Genomic DNA, 19,169 nt, shown 5'->3' with positions numbered 1-19,169 from the left:
GGAAGTGGTCTATTTGAAATCTTATGCTTCACCAACTGCAAGTTGATCATATCGGTCGTCATTTTTAGTCATCTAGTTTTTGTTAGTATTTCACTCCTTAAAAAGCTGCAGGAGATTCATGATGTTGTTTAAATGAAAATCAATATAGTTTGTTGGGAGAGTTAGTAAGGAGAGGGAAAGTGGCACAAACATTTCTTCAGGCATGTGGCTTTGAGGGGTTCTGGGAGTTGGGAGAAAAAGGAGCTACAATAGTAAAACCCAAAAGAACTGGGGAACTGGATGTAGATTTGCTTGCTGAGCTGGAAGGTTCATTTTCAGACTTTTTATCATCATACTAGGTAACATCTTCAGTGAGCCTCTGGATGAAGCACTGCTGATGTTTCCTGCTTTCTATTTATATGTTTTGGTTGAGTTTCTTTGGGTTGGTGTCACCACAGGACATGACATCACCATTCCCTAGAACATTTTCTGGGTTAACAATCCAGCAATAATACCATTAAGCTATTGCCTCCCTTGTACTGTGCAGAATGTAAATTGAAAACTTGGGAGGAAATCCAAATCAGCACAATTATTTTCTTTTGATTTTCAGCTGGTTGACAGATATTGAAGGGATCAAAACTAGCTCTTATTTTCAAACCAGAAATCTTTCTGTAGGGCTCTTACAGTAGAGGATAGCTGTCTTTCACAAATTCATGAAATCTAATAACAATATCAGTCACTGTGTGCTGGCTGAAACAAGTTAATTTTCTGAGGAAGGGTCACTGAAATCAAAACATTTCTCTCTCCACAGATGCAGCCAGACCTGCTGAGTTTCTTTGGAAATTTCTGTTCTTTGTTTTATTTCAGTTAATTTTCTTAATAGACCTGAACATGATGAAATAACTGCACAGAAACTTGTATCCCATCACTTTGTTTACATGTGCACAGTACACTGGCTGTGGTCAGCCAGCTCAGAGTCAGTCCCCTGAACTGAGGAGATTCTAAATCCTCTGTTCATTTTTTGTGTGTGTGTGTGTGCAGGTGCAAAATACAGTGAAAAACACAGTGAAAATGTTTATTAATATTCCATCGCCATAAAAGACACCCATGAGACCAATGCACTAGTGACAAGCGAAGTCCTGAACAAGAAATGTTTACATTGAAAAAGCTGAAGGGGAGGATAGAGACTAAATCAAAATAAAGGTGGAAGGGGAAATAAAGCACTCCATTATCCTCTGTTAATATTCATCAGCCAGAGCTCCCTGACTGGCCCAGGTTAATAACCCCAATCAAAGATTGTGTAATCAATAAGATCCACCTGGTTTCAATCATTGTATCTGGTTAAAAGATTTTGTAATGTGGGAACTTTTGGTGGAAGTAAGATGTCCCATTCTGTTTGAAAAAGAAAACCTTGTATTAATATCGCACTTTCCACAACCTCAGAATGTGCAGAGCATTTTACAGTCGAAAAGTGTGGTGCTGGAAAAGCAGCATCCGAGGAGACAGAGAGTCGACGTTTTGAGCATAAGCTGTTCATCAGGAATTCTCGATGAAGAGGTTATGCTCGAAACATTGATTCTCTTGCTCCTGGAATGCTGCCTGACCAGCTCTGCTTTTCCAGCACCACACTCTTTGACCCTGATCTCCAGCATCTGCAGTCGTCACTTTCTCCTAGACCATTTTACAGACAATTAAGCAGTTTAGAAGTTTAATCACTATTGTATTGTGGGAAATATGACAGCAAAATTAAACACAAATAATTCTGTGATAAGGCCCAGATAATTGGTTTAAGTAATATTGAGTGAGGGATATATCATTTCATTTTTCCTTTAATCTAAAAACATATTTTCAGGTATACCCAAACAATTTAAGATGAGACAAGGTTAGGTGACACAGTAAGATGTGGAATGAGAGCAGAAAGGTGCTGAGGGAAATTCACAGAGTAATTGAGCAGGAATAATTGTGGCAGATGGAGTTCATGTGTAAGGTCATCCTTCTCGGTCCTAAGACAAATAGATCAAAAACATTTGCAAATCTCAAGATGTAGGAATTGTGGATGAACAATCCAACTTAAGGGAACCAATGGTTTGACGGTCACTAAAAGCTCATGAACAGAAAGAATAATAATTTAAAAGTTCCTTGAATGTTGACCCCAATGTTGAGGACTCAAAGAGTGGATTTTTTGTTGCAACTGATGAAGCCTCGTCTGGAGTGCTACATTTACTTTGGATAGTAAAGTTTAGGGAAGATTTATTGGCCTTGAAAGGAATGCCAGTAAAGATATCTTGTTTCTTTATTTTCTGAATGAACAAGTTTGAGTTCTCAGCAGCTGATGTACTTTGAAGAGTAAGGAGAGATGAGACTGAAACTGCTGTTGCTTTTCCTTGTGTTCCTTGAATGTGATAGTGTTAATTGAAATGCCATTTTTATAAAACAACGATGATTAGATTACTTACAGCGTGGAAACAGGCCCTTCGGCCCAACAAGTCCACACCAACCCTCTGAAGAGCAACCCACCCAGACCCATTCTCTACATTTACCCCTTCACCTAACACTACGGGCAATTTAGCATGGCCAATTCACCTGACCTGCACATCTTTGGACTGTGGGAGGAAACCAGAGCACCCGGAGGAAACCCACGCAGACACTGGGAGAATGTGCAAACTCCACACAGACAGTTGCCTGAGGCGGGAATTGAACCCAGGTCGCTGGCGCTGTGAGGCAGCAGTGCTAACCACTATTTACAACATTATTTCCACATAAATGTGATAATTCAGAAAGAAGAGAGCTTAGCATTTGGTATTATGTAGACACGAATTTGTAAGAATTTATGTAGAAAAAAACATCTACTTTAGTGTCTTGCTTGTACCGTATATTTTTCTTCAAGGACTTGAGTAATTCGTGGAATTGCTCCTAATCACAAATTAGTTCCCAAATTTAATGTATTGGAAAAACATCAGCCATGAATCTCCCATCTAAAATGTAGGGATACTCCTTGATCCAGTTAAACAGCCACACACACAACCTGAATTCTGCCTTGGGTTAAACTCACATCCAAAGTGTCAGGTTGGTTCAAAAGCTGCACTTTAAACTCAGGGATGTGGGTTCAGTTGTACTCCAGAGACGTAGACAGTCGAAACGTGATGTTGACCACTTACTTTTCAGATGTCAAGTGGCTGTCTAAGCCTCTATCATGGTAAGTAGGAAGCAGAAGGCCATTATAAACTGGAATTATGTCATTTTCTGCATTCTTAAGGCCCAAAAATAATCAGCATTCTGTCGCTTTGCCTGAAACATTTGGTAGGCAAATTCCAGATGCAAATGAAGAATGAGTGAACAGTCCCACCATTGGTATGGACACTGTGTTAAATATTTGATCAGCAAGTTAGTTCTCTACTCTTTAAGCTGGTTAATGAGCTTCTTTAACTGTTGAGATTTTTCTTTTGCATTTTATGTTTCCAATTTGATCAGCATGCTTATGAAAGATTGAGAGTAAGGGAGTGAAATAATGAACTGCTTTGACTCTGGAGATATTCTGACTGCAATTTATTTCTGAAAATGATGCTTGAGCTGTTTGAGAAGTTTTTGGGTGAGGTGTGTGATGACAAACTTTGGAAAGTGCACTGATTTTTGATCCCTAGCTGCATTCATGGTTACACATAAGTTAATGGTTAAATCAAAGTTACTCATTTACCTGGTTACACTAATTTGATTCCTGTACTTATTGTTGTTTCTTACACAAAAAAAAGTTCTAGCCACAGGTAAACAAGACTATGAACTATAAACGTGAACTCTACCAGTTGAAACTCTACTCTATTTTAAAACCCTTACACAGAAACAAAAAAATTGGTGATACAGGGGGTTGAATAAAATACTGGGAATCACAGTTTCATAGCGCCAGTCTCAGAATTTAATGAGATGTTCTTTTTGCTTCCTAAGATCTTTTGTTGTCTGATTTCCTCCCTGGAAATTCCTCTTTCTTCATAGAAGATACAGGGCAATTGGTAAATTAGCTGCAGAATTTCTTAGTTACTTGTTAAAAGCAACAGTTTATAGCAACTGATTCGAGAAAATACATGGCTTTCTTCAGATTTAAGGTGCTTTTACTGTAGAGATACACTGAACCCTGTTTCTTCCAGTCTGGAGAGCTGTCGTCAAGTTGACAACTTCTAACATCAACAACTGGCCACAAAACAATCAGCAGTCTCTTGCTGGTCAAATCTCACTCCACAGAAATATCCTGCTCTCATACTTGCAAAGCAACAATTTTACCTTGAACCAGGCATTCTGGGTTCAAGTCCTGCCTGCTCCAGGAGTGTATCATAAATTCTCTGAACAGACCGATGAGAAAATAGCTGAACAAGGCTCTGAACGGGTTCCACTAACTTGTTTGTAAAAGTGCAGCAATCTCTTCCTTGATCCTTGGTTATTTTTAAAAGAGCCTTTTATTTTCGATTTTAGTCCTCAATCAAAAGTGAAGAAAAATAAAAAGGTGTGGCGAAAGCATGGCTCATAGCAACCAACCTCACCACTAGACAGAGTCTAACACTCCATTGCAGTACTGAGCGAATGCTGCACACACAATGGTATCAGCTTTCAGATGGGACATTAGCTTTGGTTGAGGCCCTATATCCCCTGTCAGAGGGACATAAATGATCCTGTGACACTAGTTCAAAGAGGGGCAGGGGATGATCTCCTGAGGTCGTGACCAATACCTATCCCTCAAAAAACACCACTTAAAGAAAAATACATTATCTCACATTTGCGCTGTACTAACTGGCTGCTTGATTTCAATATTTACACTTCAACAGTATTTAACTGATTGTGGAATACTTGTGGAATTCCATTGTTTTAAATGTTGCTGTAGAATTTATTTCATTTGAATTATGACCATGATACTTATAAGGAGTTCTTGTGGTGCAGTGAAAGTGTCCCTAGCTCTGAGCTAGGAGGTCCCACCTGCCACAGTGGTGTTTCATAACAAAGTCCACACATGCTACCCATAGTCATTGGAAACCTTTGAGAGATTTTGCAATGTCAGTGAGAGCTTGCCCTTTCTCATTGCCTAGCCCGTCCTTCATTATAGGCTACTACTTAATTATGAACAAGATAAAACTCCTAACCATCATTCTGACTTCAAGTGCATGCGTTGACAATGGTGGGACTCATTGCTTACCAGTTGAAGTGTGGATTGGTTCAGGTGGAAATTCAGACCATTATTGTGTGTTAAGATTAGATTAGATTCCCTACAGTGTGGAAACAGGCCCTTCGGCCCAACCAGTCCACACTGACCCTCCGAAGAGCAACCTACCAGACCCATTTCCCTCTGACTAATGCACCTAACACTACGGGCAATTTAGCATGGCCAATTCACCTGACCTGCACATCTTTGTGACTGTGGAGGAAACCGGAGCACCCGGAGGAAACCCACGCAGACACGGGGAGAATGTGCAAACTCCACACAGACAGACACCCGAGGTCTGGAATCGAACCTGGGACCCTGGTGCTGTGAGGCAGCAGTGCTAACCACTGAGTTCTTATGGATCACTTAAGGTTTATAATTAAACACTCATCTACCCATGTCCCTGCCTTCCGTGACTATGTAATGAAAATTTCAGAGGTTGTGTTATGCTGAACTTATCATAATTTGATGTGGGCATGCTTAGCCAGCAGTGGACTCCTTTATGATTAGAAAGTTCTATTCACAGTAGCTGTCACCTGAAAGCTGTAGTCACTGGTGGAGTTTAGGTTCGATTGTTTACAAGAATGATACCTGAATTTCATGGAGTAAGTTATGAGGAGAGATAGTACAAATTATGTCTGTTTTCTGGAGAATTTAGAAGGTTAAGGGGTGATCTGACCGAAGTCTTCATAATATTAACAGGAAAAGACAAGATAGATAGACTATTTCCACTGGTTGGAGAGTCTAGAATTAGGACACATGGTCTAAGAATTAGGGCCAGACTAATCAGGAGAAATGTTAGGAAGCAAAAAGTAAGAATAAAGTCAGTATAGTTTTACTGGACCATAAAGCTCCACTTTTATTGAAAGAGACAACTGGTGGTAACTTAACCTGAGGGTTACCATGTCTCAGGTAAAGGGGTGCAATGTTGGTGGTGGGACAATTGAGCAGGAGACGTCTTTATGGTAACTTCAACTGCTGTGGGAATTTAACCCACACTGTTAGACCACCCTGTGTTACACATCATCAGTCCAGTCAACTGAGCTAACCAACTACCATACACCACGCTGTACAAAGAGTTGTAGAGATTTGGCATTCTGCTTCCCTAGGTGATGCCCCATCAGGGCAGATGGTGGAATTTGAATTCCAGAAAAGTCTGGAATTAAGAGTCTAATGACAACCGTGAATCCATTGTTGATTGTTGGATAAACCCATCTGGTTCACTAATATCCTTTAGGGAAGAAAACTGCCATCCTTACCTGATCTGGCCTACATGTGACTCCAGACCCACAGCAACGTGCTTGACTCTAACTGTCCTCTGGGTAATTAGGGTAGCATGGTGCCTCACAGCACTAGGGATCTGGGTTTGATTCCAGCCTCGGGTGACAGTCTATGTGGAGTTTGCACTTTCTCCCTGTGTGGGTTTCTGCTGGGTGCTCTGGTTTCCTCCCACACTCCAAAGATTTGTGTGTTAGATGGATTGACCCTGCCAAATTGCCCATAGTATTCAGGGACGTATAGGTTGGGTACGTTAGTCATGGGAAATGCTGGGTTACAGGGATAGGGTGGGGGGATGGGTCTGGGTGGGATGCTCTTTCAGGATTGGTGTGGACTTGTTGGGCCAAATGGCCTGTTTCCATACTGTGGGGATTTTATAGGGATGGGCAGTAAGTGTTAGTCTAGCCAGTGACACCCACATCCTGTGAATGAATCAAAAAAAGCTGGATGCTCGATCAGTTGTTAATTTTAAATCTGTGATGAATAAATTTTGTGAAGCAAAGCTATTAAGGGATATGGGCTAAAGGCAGGTGTATGTGTTAGCCCACAATGAATGGTAAACCAGGCTTGAGGGACTAAATAGCCTACTTCAGTTCCTATGATCCTGTCTCTCTGGGTCCACCTGTGCCTTTTAAGGTGGCAAAAGGAAACACATTAAACAGCAAATGAACGCCAAGTGTAATTGAAGATGCACATTTGAAGCTTGATGAAATTTTCGAAGATGGGGAAATGCACTCTTTAGGAAAATACCTTCCAGATTCAGGCTCCCCTGCTGCCTATTGTTGTCTAACCAATCAATTTGCTGCCCTGATCCATGGTCAGTATGTATGTATACTCTTAATGGCCATGGATTCTCCCCATTGACCAGAATTCATAAAATGACCATGAGTGTGCCTTTTTTTTTTGAAAGTTGCTGCTGAAACAACTTTCACCATCCTTTCAGGAAACATATTCCAGATCATCGTAAAACTGTGTCAAACAAATGTCCTCCTTCTTTCAGCAATTTTGTGTATTCCACAATAAACCGATTGCCAATTTACTCCAAGCTGATGAGGACACCATGTAACAATCAATTCACGGTTTAGACTCCTGAAATGCCTAAATATTCATATATAAACAAAGAAGATAAATGCTGAAGATTAAAGTGGTTATTGATTGCATAATAATTTATAAAAATGCAAATAATCTCCCCATGTCCTTTAAAGCTGATTTAAACTTTACAGATATCAGTAATCTTCATGAATAGATATGAATATTAATCTCAGATATAAAAGTTCAATCATTTCAGGTTAATGCTTCCCAGTACATTGTAGAAATTTGTCTGTGATGTGTGATTTGAATTGTATTGGACACTAGATGAATTCTCACATAAAAGCAGTAATTTTGATGCCCAGATTGTTATGGACCTGTTTAACACATAAAATGATCATTGACTTAAACAAACATTTAGCTGCTTCCTGTCTATCGTCCTTCATGAAATATTTAAAATGCAGGAGGAGATCTCTGTAATGGTAAATGCATTAGGAGCGACATGGAGCTGATTCCAGAGCTTGGAGATTGTAAACTGAGGGAATATTGTCCATTTTGAGGGAAAGAAGGTGGGGGACTGTTGGGGGTACTTTTTTCTTTGGAGGGTTGATATGAGTGTCTCTAAACAGACCAACATTTATTGACAGTCCCTAATTGCCCTTGAGAAAGTGGAGGTGTACTGCTGCAGTCCACATGATGTAGTTCCAGATTTTTTGGCCATATTGACCACAAGGTGTAATTATAACCACAATAATCGATAGGGAGCGAGTTCCAAAATTTTGGTTGCTTTGAGTGATATTGACCAGGAGCAAGAGTTTCAATTCCTGGTCAATGCTGAGTTAGTTAATTTCAACTGCTGTTATATTTGACTTCAATTCTACCTAATTTTGAATGAGGTGGTGTAGGGAATTGACAAATGCGGTCTGTACAAAAGCAAAGGTCATTAGTTTATTGACACATTCTACTGAAATGTTGAGTAAAGACCTAATTGAACTGTAGGATAAAATGTTTTCTCTTACAACTTTAGCTACAAAGAGTAATTGGAAGATGCTGAATATTTTCACTTCTTCTTGGCAGTGCTGTTGAAGGAGTCAAAATGTCAAAATACATTTCAAACATAGCTCTTAAACAGGAGGTGGAAGGGAGAGAGGAACTTGGTGAAATTGTAAACATGGGAGAAGCAGTATTGAACAAACCAGAACTGTGAGCTGACAAGTCTTGGATCCTGATAGACTTCATCCTAGGGCCTTAAAAGACGTTGTTAAAAAGGTAGTAGACGCATTAGTGTTAATTTTCCAATATTCCATAGACTCACAAAAGGTTTCGTCAGACTGAAAAAAACAGAATATATATACCCCGCCTCCCCAAATTCAAGATGGGAGGGAGGCAGATGTTCCTCTCAGAGGATTGTGTGAGACTTTGGAACTCTGACTCAGAAGGTGGGCAGGGGAATGGAAGATTATTGAGAATATGAAATTTCAAACAAACAAGAAGGGAAATATCGGCTTCTCTACCTCCTGATGCTACCTAGCATGTTGTGTTCTCCCAGCATCCTTCTTGCCTATTTCACAATTTGCCACAAAATCAGTGTTTCTGAGGTCATTTCCAAACTCAACCTCCTAATCTCATTCAAAAGCCAAATACTATGAAAGCTGAAAATCAGAAAGAAACACAAAATACTAGGAGAACTCAATAGTCTGGCAGCATCTGTGCAGAGAGAAACAGTTAGCATTTCGAGTTTGATATGACATCTTCAGAACCAAACACCCAATCTCATCCTTTTATTGTGTCTGTGACTCTCCATAATTGAATAGGATACCTATTAATGCTGCAGAGGCTCTTTGTCTGAATGGTACACACTTTAGGTACAATAATGTGGGTCTGTGCACACACTAATTAGGCACCTTTGACACCCATAGCAATGCGATTCTGCTAGTACCAATTACATTAGATTGCTCCTTGTGTTAAGTAGACCTTAAGATGGGAAATAGTTGCAAAGTGACTTGAAAAGCTGAAGGTTACTCATCAGTATAACTATGCTGGGAGGCTGGGAATTTGCCTTTGGATGTTCAGGATGTAAAAAATGCACATTTAAAGTGCACATCATCTTGTAGAAGTGCCCAGAGAAGAGGGCTCAGTCTGGTTATAATCCCAATAGCTTTGCTTGGATGTTGCCCTCCAGCCTGACCCTGCAGCAGTGTGGAGACAACAGAAGAGCAGCCGCGGCACATCTTAGACATCAATCTGCCTCTTGTTAGGAACCGTAGCCCCATATAGGATCATTTGGAGATGCTGGTGTTGGACTGGGGTGTACAAAGTTAAAAATCACAAAACACCAGGTGATAGTCCAACAGGTTTAATTAGAAGTACACTAGCTTTCGGAGCGCTGCTCCTTCATCAAGTGATTCATCAGGCGCTCCGAAAGCTCGTGTGCTTCCAATTAAACCTGTTGGACTATAACTTGATGTTGTGTGATTTTTAACCCATATAGGATGGCATAGTGGCTCAGCAGCTTGCACTACTGCCTAACAGGCACCAGGGACCTGGGGTTCAATTCCAGCTTCAGGCAACTGTCTCTGTGTGGAGTTTGCATGTTCTCCCTGTGTCTGTGTGGGTTTCTTCCCACAATCCAAAGGTATGCAGGTCAGGTGAATTGGCCATGCTAAAGTGTTCAGGGATGTGTGATTAGATTAGATTAGATTACATTACAGTGTGGAAACAGGCCCTTCGGCCCAACAAGTCCACACCGACCCGCCGAAGCGAAACCCACCCATACCCCTACATTTACCCCTTACCTAACACTACGGGCAATTTAGCATGGCCAATTCACCTGACCCTGCACATCTTTTGGACTGTGGGAGGAAACCGGAGCACCTGGAGGAAACCCACGCAGACACGGGGAGAATGTGCAAACTCCACACAGTCAGTCCACACAGTGTGGTAAACCCTCCTGCTTAATTTAAACCATCAACACAGAAAAGATTTATCCCATGCAGTAATCTAAAAATTTGAGAGGCCAAGAAGTATTTAAAGTAAAAAATAACAATTTCATTTCTTAAAGTATAAGAATAATTAACTAACAACTATTTACAACTCCTCCCTCTAACCTCTCTTTTACTTTCCCTTATATAATACCTGTCCAATAACATGCCCTCCCCCACCCCATTAAAATTTACTGAAAAATTCTAATTTCAAAGCCAGCCAGCTATCAAATCTTCTCTTTATATCTTCCTGTCTTCTTTGGGATGATGTTTCACAGGTCACTGATCGATAAAGGTACCTTTAAGAGAGCTATTCTGCAGGCAGTTTGCACGTGTTGGTGGCTTGGCAGTTCTCTCACAACTGTTCAGTTTTCCCAGTTTTATACCCTCCAAAGCATCAGATTGTGTCATTGGCTTTTAATATTGTCAATATACTCAATTCAAACTTGATTGGATTTCAGTATGTTTTGGGGTATAATTTAAACTGATTGGTCTAATTCCAGTTTGTTTTTGTCTCCAGGTAACCAGCTACACTAGCTGCTGGACCAAAAGATTACATTGTATCTTGTTCAGAACACTTGGTGCAGTCAGGTAGTTCTGCTAGCTTTTAACTTTTCTTAAAGGTACAGTACTCTACAGAAGCTACACCTTCATAACAATTAGTAAGGTGTAAATGTAGAGTAAAAGGGTAGGGGAATGCTCAGGGTGAGATACTCTTCAGAGGGCCAGTGTGGACTTGTTGGGCTGAAGGGCCTGTTTCCACACTGTATGGATACTATGATTCTAAGATAATATTCCATCTTCCAAAGGGCCCCACTGGCACTCTTCTGGAGGGTCTTGTGGTCATGATGTCCCAGCTCCCTGTCTTATGACAGAACCTCATATATATTTATTGGGAAGTCTCGGTGCCTATCTTCAGCCATTCTTTCAAGAAAAGTGCAAAAATTATGTTACTGAAATGACCTAGTAGGAACACATTGCAAATGAAATGGGAATCTTATCTACTCAGTTTCCAAGCTTTGAGGGAAACATCTCCACAATGCTGGAGATAGGTGGAGAATTTAATGCAATAGCCAAAGAAATTTAGTATTGTGAAGGTACAAGTAAAATTAAAGACTTGCTGCTGTTATCACAGAATCATTGACAAGATGACCTTATAGATGTTTACAAAATTATGAGAGGCATGGATAGGATAAATAAGCAAAGTCTTTTCCCTGGGGTCGGGGAGTCCAGAACTAGAGGGCATAAGTTTAGGGTGAGAGGGGAAAGACATATGAGACCTATGGGGCAACTTTTTCACACAGAGGGTGGTACGTGTATGGAATGAGCTGCCAGAGGAAGTGGTGGAAGCTGGTACAATTGTAACATTTAAGAGGCATTTGGATGGGTATTTGAATAGGAAGGAATGGAGGGATTTGGGCTGGGTGCTGGCAGGTGGGACTAGATTGGGTTGGGATATCTGGTCGGCATGGACGGGTTGGACCGAGAGGTCTGTTTCCATGCTGTACATCTCTATGACTCTATGTTGAGAGGCATAGATACAGTGGATAACAAGGACTTTTTTTCCCAATGGTGGAAATGGTTATTATAAGGGGGCATAATTTTAAGGTCAGTGGAAGAGGGTTTAGGAGAGATGTCAGAGGTAGGTTCTTTACAAATAGTGGTGGGTGCATAGAATGTACTTTCAGCAGTGTGGTAGAGTCAGATACATTAGAGACATTTAAGCAACTCTTAGATAGGCACAAGAAAGATAGTACAATGAAGGGTATGTGAGAGAGTCTGCTCTTAGAGTAAGAAAAAAGGCTAGCACAACTTAGAGAGCTGAAGGGCCTGTACTGTACTGTTCTGTGTTCTGTTGCAAAAGAGACCATTCACTTTGAGCATTCTAAAATTAGTCCCAGTCTTCAGCCTTTTACTCATAATGCTGCACATTATTTAAATATGGAAATAATTATCCAATCCCCTCCACCACACTTCCCGGCAATGCGTTCCAGACACTAACTACTCACTGAAAGAAGAAGACATCTCATCTTCCATTTCTTTCTTTTATAAACACATTAAAACGGCGTCCTCAATCTGTTTACAAGATCCCTACCCACTGTGTCCAGACATTTCATGATTTTGAAAATTTCTTTCAGATCTCCTCTTAGGCTTCTCCGCTCCAAGAAAAACTTTGCCAATCTTTCTTTATAACTGAAATTTTTCTCAGAAACAGAAGGTTGAAGCTGAGGTAGGCCATTCAGCCCTTCGAGCCTGCTCCACCATTTGATACTGTCATGGCTGATCTCACGCCCACTTTCTCCCCTTACCTTTGATCCCTTTAGCATCTAAGTCAGAAAGTCATACAGCACAGAAACAGACACTTTGTTCTATCCTGTCCATACTGAACATCATTCTGAACTAAACTAGTCCCACCTGCCTGCTCCTGGCCCATAGCCCTCCAAACCTTTCCTATTCATGGACTTATCTAAGTGTCATGAAACATTATTTGGAGATACCTGTGTTGGACTGGGGTGTACAAAGTTAAAAATCACACAACACCAGGTTATAGTCCAACAGATTTAATTGGAAGCACACTAGCTTTCGGAGCATCGCTCCTTCATCAGGTGGTAGTGGGGGGCACAATCCTAACACAGAATTTATGGCAAAAATTTACAGTGTGATGTAACTGAAATTATACATTGAAAAACTGATTGCCTGTTCAGCCTTTCATCTGTTTGAATACCATGATAGCTTCACTTCTTTCATGTGTAAATCACAAAACCTTTTTTTAAAAAGTTGCATTGTCAGGTTAGCTGTTAACAATGGGTGATAGCTAGACAATGTGTTGAAGGTGTTAGCCCCCTGTGTTCTCTGTCTATGCCATGATGTTTAGATTGATTCTAATCTAAAAAGTGAGATAACGGAGTTTTACATAAATTCATGCAGTTTTTGAGTAAAGTACAATGTAACCCTGCAAGTACAAATTCACCCCACAAAATATATGTGTGCATGTGGGTCTTTGTGTCTGTCTGTGTGTGTGTGTCTGGGTTGGGGGTTGTGAGTGTGAGAAAATGTGTGTGTGTGTGTGAGTGCAGAGTGTCTCAAGTCTGTGAGGGGGTGCATGTGGGAGTGTGGGAGTGTGTGTGTCTGTAAGGGTGTGTGTGGGTGTCTATATGCGCATCTGTGTATATGTGTGTCCGTGCATATGTGTGTACAGGAGTGTGTGTGTGTGTGTAGTGCAATGGTGATCACCTGTAATGTGACATGAACCCAAGGTCCCGGTTGAGGCCCTCCCTGTGGGTACCGAACTTAGCTATCAGCCTCTGCTCGGCCACTTTCCTCTGCTGCCTGTCCCGAAGTCCGCCTTGGAGGATGGTCACCCGAAGGTCTGAGGCTGAATGTCCTGGACCACTGAAGTGTTCCCCTACTGGGAGGGAACCCTCCTGTCTGTTAATTGTTGTGCGGTGCCCATTCAACCGTTGTGGTAGCCTTTGCTTGGTTTCCCCAATGTACCAAGCCTCCAGGCATCCCTGCCTGCAACGTATAAGATAAACAACATTGGCTGAGTCACATGAGTACCTGCCATGTACAAGGTGGGAGGTGTCCCCACGTGTAATGGTGATATCTATGTCCACACTCTGACACATCTTGCAGTGCCTATCATCACAGACAGTTGTCCTGAGAGCTGGGCAGCTTGCTACGAACAACAAACTGTTTGAGGTTTGGTGGTTGTTTAAAGGCGAGCTGTGGAGGCGTGTGGAAGGTCTTGGTGAGGTGCTCATCCTCATTGATAATGTGTTGCAGGTCATGAAGAACATGATGTAGTTTTTCAGCTCCTGGGAAATACTGAACAACGAAGGGTACCCTGTCGGTTGCAGCATGTGTCTGTCTCCTGAGGAGATCATTACAGTTCCTTGCTGTGGCATGTCGGAACTGGCGGTCGATGAGTTGGGCATTGTACCCCGTTCTTGTGAGGGCATCTCTGAGTACTTCCAGGTGTCCGTCACGTTCCTCCTCCTCTGAGCAGATCTGGTGTATGCGTAGGGCTTGTCCATAGGGGATGGCTGTTTTAATATGCTTTGGGTGGAAGCTGGAGAAATGTAGCATTGTGAGGTTGTCTGTGGGTTTGCGGTAGAGTGTGGTGCTGAAGTGTCCATCTTTGATAGAGATGCATGTGTCCAAGAATGAGACAGATAGTCGAGAGTAGTCCATGGTGAGTTTGATGGTGGGATGAAACTTGTTGATGTCACTGAATTCATGTAAAACTCCGTTATCTCACTTTTTAGATTAGAATCAATCTAAACATCATGGCATAGACAGAGAACACAGAGGGCTAACACCTTTAACATATTGTCTAGCTATCACCATTGTTAACAGCTAACCTGAGAATGCAACTTTTTAAAAAAGGTTTTGTGATTTACACATGAAAGAAGTGAAACTATCATGATATTCTAACAGATGAAAGGCTTAACAGACAATCAATTTTTCAATGTATAATTTCAGTTACATCACACTAAATTTTTGCTATAAACTCTGTGTGTTAGGATTGTGCCCTCCACTACCACCTGATGAAGGTGCGACGCTCCGAAAGCTAGTGTGCTTCCAATTAAACCTGTTGGACTATAACCTGGTGTGTGTGTGATTTTTATCTTTAAACATTGCAATTGTACCCACATCCACCATTTTCTCAGGAAGTTCATTCCACACACAAACCACCCTTTGTGTAAACTCTACTACAAACCTCTTTTCAGCCTGAAAAGTACTCATTAACCATTACTCTCTGCTTCCTATCCCTGAACCAATTTTTAATATTACAGGAACTTTTGAGCAGTTTTAGAGTGCTGTCTGGAGGTACTGAATTAAACTATCATCCTTTTCAGTCAGTACAAGAACACTTCCTATTTCATGGCCTTCTGTCCAAAGAGAACAAACAGCTGACTGCACTATGGGCTCTTTCTAATTTTTGAAACCATAAGCCAGCCCAGTGGGACTTGGACTCATTTCAAACTTCTAAATCAAATCACTATAAATTCTGCAGCTCAACTGGGATTGCTAAAAATATTGGTAGCCTGGAAGTCTAACATAAAGGGGCTAAATTTCATTCCAGTAGCTTTTAATTTTCAAGAAAACTGGTCCTTTGACAAAAGTAAAGCCTGCAGTCTGGTATTGAAGGAGAAATTAAAAGTCGTTCAGGAATAGTAAAGGAACTTTGAAAACAAATCACTGGAAAAACCAGACAGAAAAAGGTCACCTTCCTACTTGGGAGAAACAGAATCTGAGAGAATCTGCTCCACCAATTATACATTGTGTCTACACTGCTCCCACCTCCAGTCACAGGTTCCCTCTCTCCGGTTCTTGATAGTCCTGGAGACAGAATCCATGATTGGACGAGCAGTAAAAGAGGGTGGGAGGGAAACTGATTGGATGATGGAAGACATACACTAGCCAATCTCAAGGCTGCCATTGGGCAGAGTTTGAAGAGGCCACAGAAGTAGGCCAATCATCAGGTGAGGCCTGTGTCCCATTATAAATGTTGGCCAAGTGAGGTAGAATGGGACAGAATGAGAGTGTAGTTTGGGTGTGGGAATGAGAGGGACTGAATACTGTGTGAAACCAATAATGCTATACTGGTTTGATACTTTATCAAAGAAAATGCATTGAATGCAATTATTTCATAATTAGTCATTAGATTTTCAACTGGAAACTCTTGTCTTAGTTAATCATCTAAATTTGGATCATTAAAGACAATAAGATATGGGATCAGGACTAGACTATTCAGCCCTGAAAATGTGTTGCTGAAAAAGTGCAGCAGGTCAGGCAGCATCCAAGGAACAGGAGAATCGACGTTTCGGGCATAAGCCCTTCTTCAGGAATGAGGAAAGTGTGTCCAGCAGGCTAAGATAAAAGGTAGGGAGGAGGGACTTGGGGGAGGGGTGTTGGAAATGTGATAGGTGGAAGGAGGTCAAGGTGAGGGTGTTGGAAATGTGATAGGTGGAAGGAGGTCAAGGTGAGGGTGATAGGCCGGAGTGGGGTGGGGGCGGAGAGGTCAGGAAGAAGATTGCAGGTTAGGAAGGCCTCATCTTCTGCCTAGGAACCCTCCAACCACAAGGGATGAACTCAGATTTCTCCAGTTTCCTTATTTCTCCTCCCCCCACCTTGTCTCAGTCAAATCCCTTGAACTCTCCCACATAGACTATTCAGCCCATCAAATCTGCTCAACATTCAATGAGATCATGACTCAGCTAATAATCCTCACTCCACTTTCCTTCCTTTTCCCCATAACCTTGATTGCCTTATCTGATTAAAAATATATATCTCAGCTTTGAATGTACCTTTGACAGCCCTCTGCAGTAAAGAATTCCACAGACTCACTATACCGAGAAAGAAGGAACTCTTCCTTATTTTTATCCCAGCTGAGTGACCTCTTATTGAACTTAGTTGTCAGTTCAGGCTCTCTCATGATTCCATTTCAGAAACAGTGGGAGAGTTTTATATATGATTGATTAACAGCATCTTATTTACACATTACAAGTTAATCTAACATATGTACACTAGAGTTGGTATTTGTGCTATTTTGCAACTCTGAAGAAACATCCTCAAAAAGATTCAACGCAAACTGAATAAAAAAGCCCCAAAAATCAAAAAGGAGCCCTTGAGAATGCCTCCCCAAGAACTCTTGCAAAATATCACCAGACTCTCAGTTCTGAGAACAACTGCAAGAATTTAATCACAGAATCCCTACTGTGTGAAAACAGGCCATTAGACCCATCAAAGCCACAGCGACTCTCCAAAGAGCATCCCACCCAGACCCAACCCCATCTCTGTAACCCTACATTTCCCATGACCAACCCACCTAACCTGCACATCTTTGGACTGTGGGAGGACATTGGAGCACCTGAAAGAAACTCAGAAGGGGAGAAGGTGCAAACTCAACACAGACAGTTGCCAGTAGGTAGAATTGAACCCAGGGTCCCTGGTGCTGTGAGCGAGCAACGCTAACTACTGGGCCACTCTCTCTTTCTTGATTGCACTGATTCTTGTTTTATAGAAAGTGCATTACAGAATTGATAAAACAAAAAGCAAGAAAACACAACCAAAATTCAGTCCCAGGAAAGAGGAAAGGTAGCATTTGTTTCCTCATTATGGTCAACAAGATAGCAGTTAATTTCTGCAACAAGCTCTTCAGTGACAAAAAAGGTCATGTTACTAAAACAGTCCCAGGTGTTATTGCTCAGATACCAACTACTTCTGCTTATGAGGCATTTCCAATTATCTTAAGAACACAAATGCATTGTAAACAAGAAATGAAGCTGAGCATATCAGCAACGCTCCTGTTCTGCCAAATACATTTTGGCAAGATTATAAGATCAATACAACAGCATTAACAATGAATAGTGAGGGCAGTGGCAAAATAATTTAAGTTAGGATCAGTGATAAATGACTAGTAAACATATTGATTAAGGCCTGAATTTTAGTGGGCAGGAATTGGTCTATATGTACTGCAAAGGGGATGCAAATGGCCAAGTCACAAGCTCACATTGAGCTTTTAACTCAAATATTTTAAGTCCCAGGTTTTTTTTTTAATTTTCTGGAATCAATGCCTGACCAAGATTAGGAATAATGGGGAGGTGGAGGTCTAGTGCTATTATTGCTGGACTATTTATCTAGTATCACAACACAGCAGTAAACTCTGCTGCTAATTAAACCAAACTCACAGAAAGGCTCACCTTGTAATCTGCTAAAGTATGAGGGACAGAACTACCCAAATTCCACTATTTAAAAGAATGAATATCAATGTTATTCTTTAACTCTAAAAGTGAACATTAAACAAAAACTATGTACAACTCTATACCTCCTTTCTCTTAAAAGTTTGTGATCTACCTCCCACTCTAGAATAGTATACTGATCCAATAAGAGCCCCTATTAAAATTACAGCAACGTAATTTTCAAAATCAGACAGTGGCTGTCATCACCAGTGTCCGTCTTCCTCTGTTTGTCAATCTTCCTGGATCATCTTCAATCTTCTGCTGCAAAGATGTTTCATATGAAAACAGTACCCTTGTCAGAGTGTTTATCAGGCAGTCTCTCATTAACAATTGGTGCTCTTCCTCTCTGGCTAACTCTCAAAATGCCGACTTATTTATACCTCAAACATCGGATCGTCTCATTGGTACAATGTTGTCAAAACAGTACAATTCAAATTTGATTGGGGTTTACTATCCTGAAACATAATTTAAACTGATTGGTTAAACTCAAATGGTGGTCAAAACAACTGAGGTATCTATTTCACAGCCAAATGTTACATATTTTCAATTTTCTATACACTCTGAGACTGCTAGTCAGTCACATCACAGTTGCCTGCAAACTCTCACTGTCAAGAGTGTGGTACTGGAAAAGCACAGTGGGTCAGGCAGCATCCGAGGAGCAGGAGAATCGATGTTTTGGGCATCAGCCCTTCATCAGGAATGGAATGCAGACTCTTACTGCCAAGACAGCCTTCACCCTCTCTTAAAGTACAGTACACGCCCTCAACTTCATAACATCTCACCCTCTTAAGAAAAAAAGATGGCATTTTTTTTCATTTGTAACCCCATTACAATGAAATACATATTTACATGTAACATTGGTATCTGTTAAATCTTATCTATACTTTATCTGTTAAATTCGCAATAAAGCAACTGCTATCATATTCTTACAACCCGCAACATGTACAATTTGTAAATTAAAAGTTTGTAACA

Source organism: Chiloscyllium plagiosum, unplaced genomic scaffold (genome assembly GCF_037043375.1).
Source record: "Chiloscyllium plagiosum isolate Xiang-an unplaced genomic scaffold, Cpla_swu_hap1 HiC_scaffold_29, whole genome shotgun sequence".
Lineage (NCBI taxonomy): Eukaryota > Metazoa > Chordata > Chondrichthyes > Orectolobiformes > Hemiscylliidae > Chiloscyllium > Chiloscyllium plagiosum.
Note: the sequence above shows the minus strand (reverse complement) of the source record.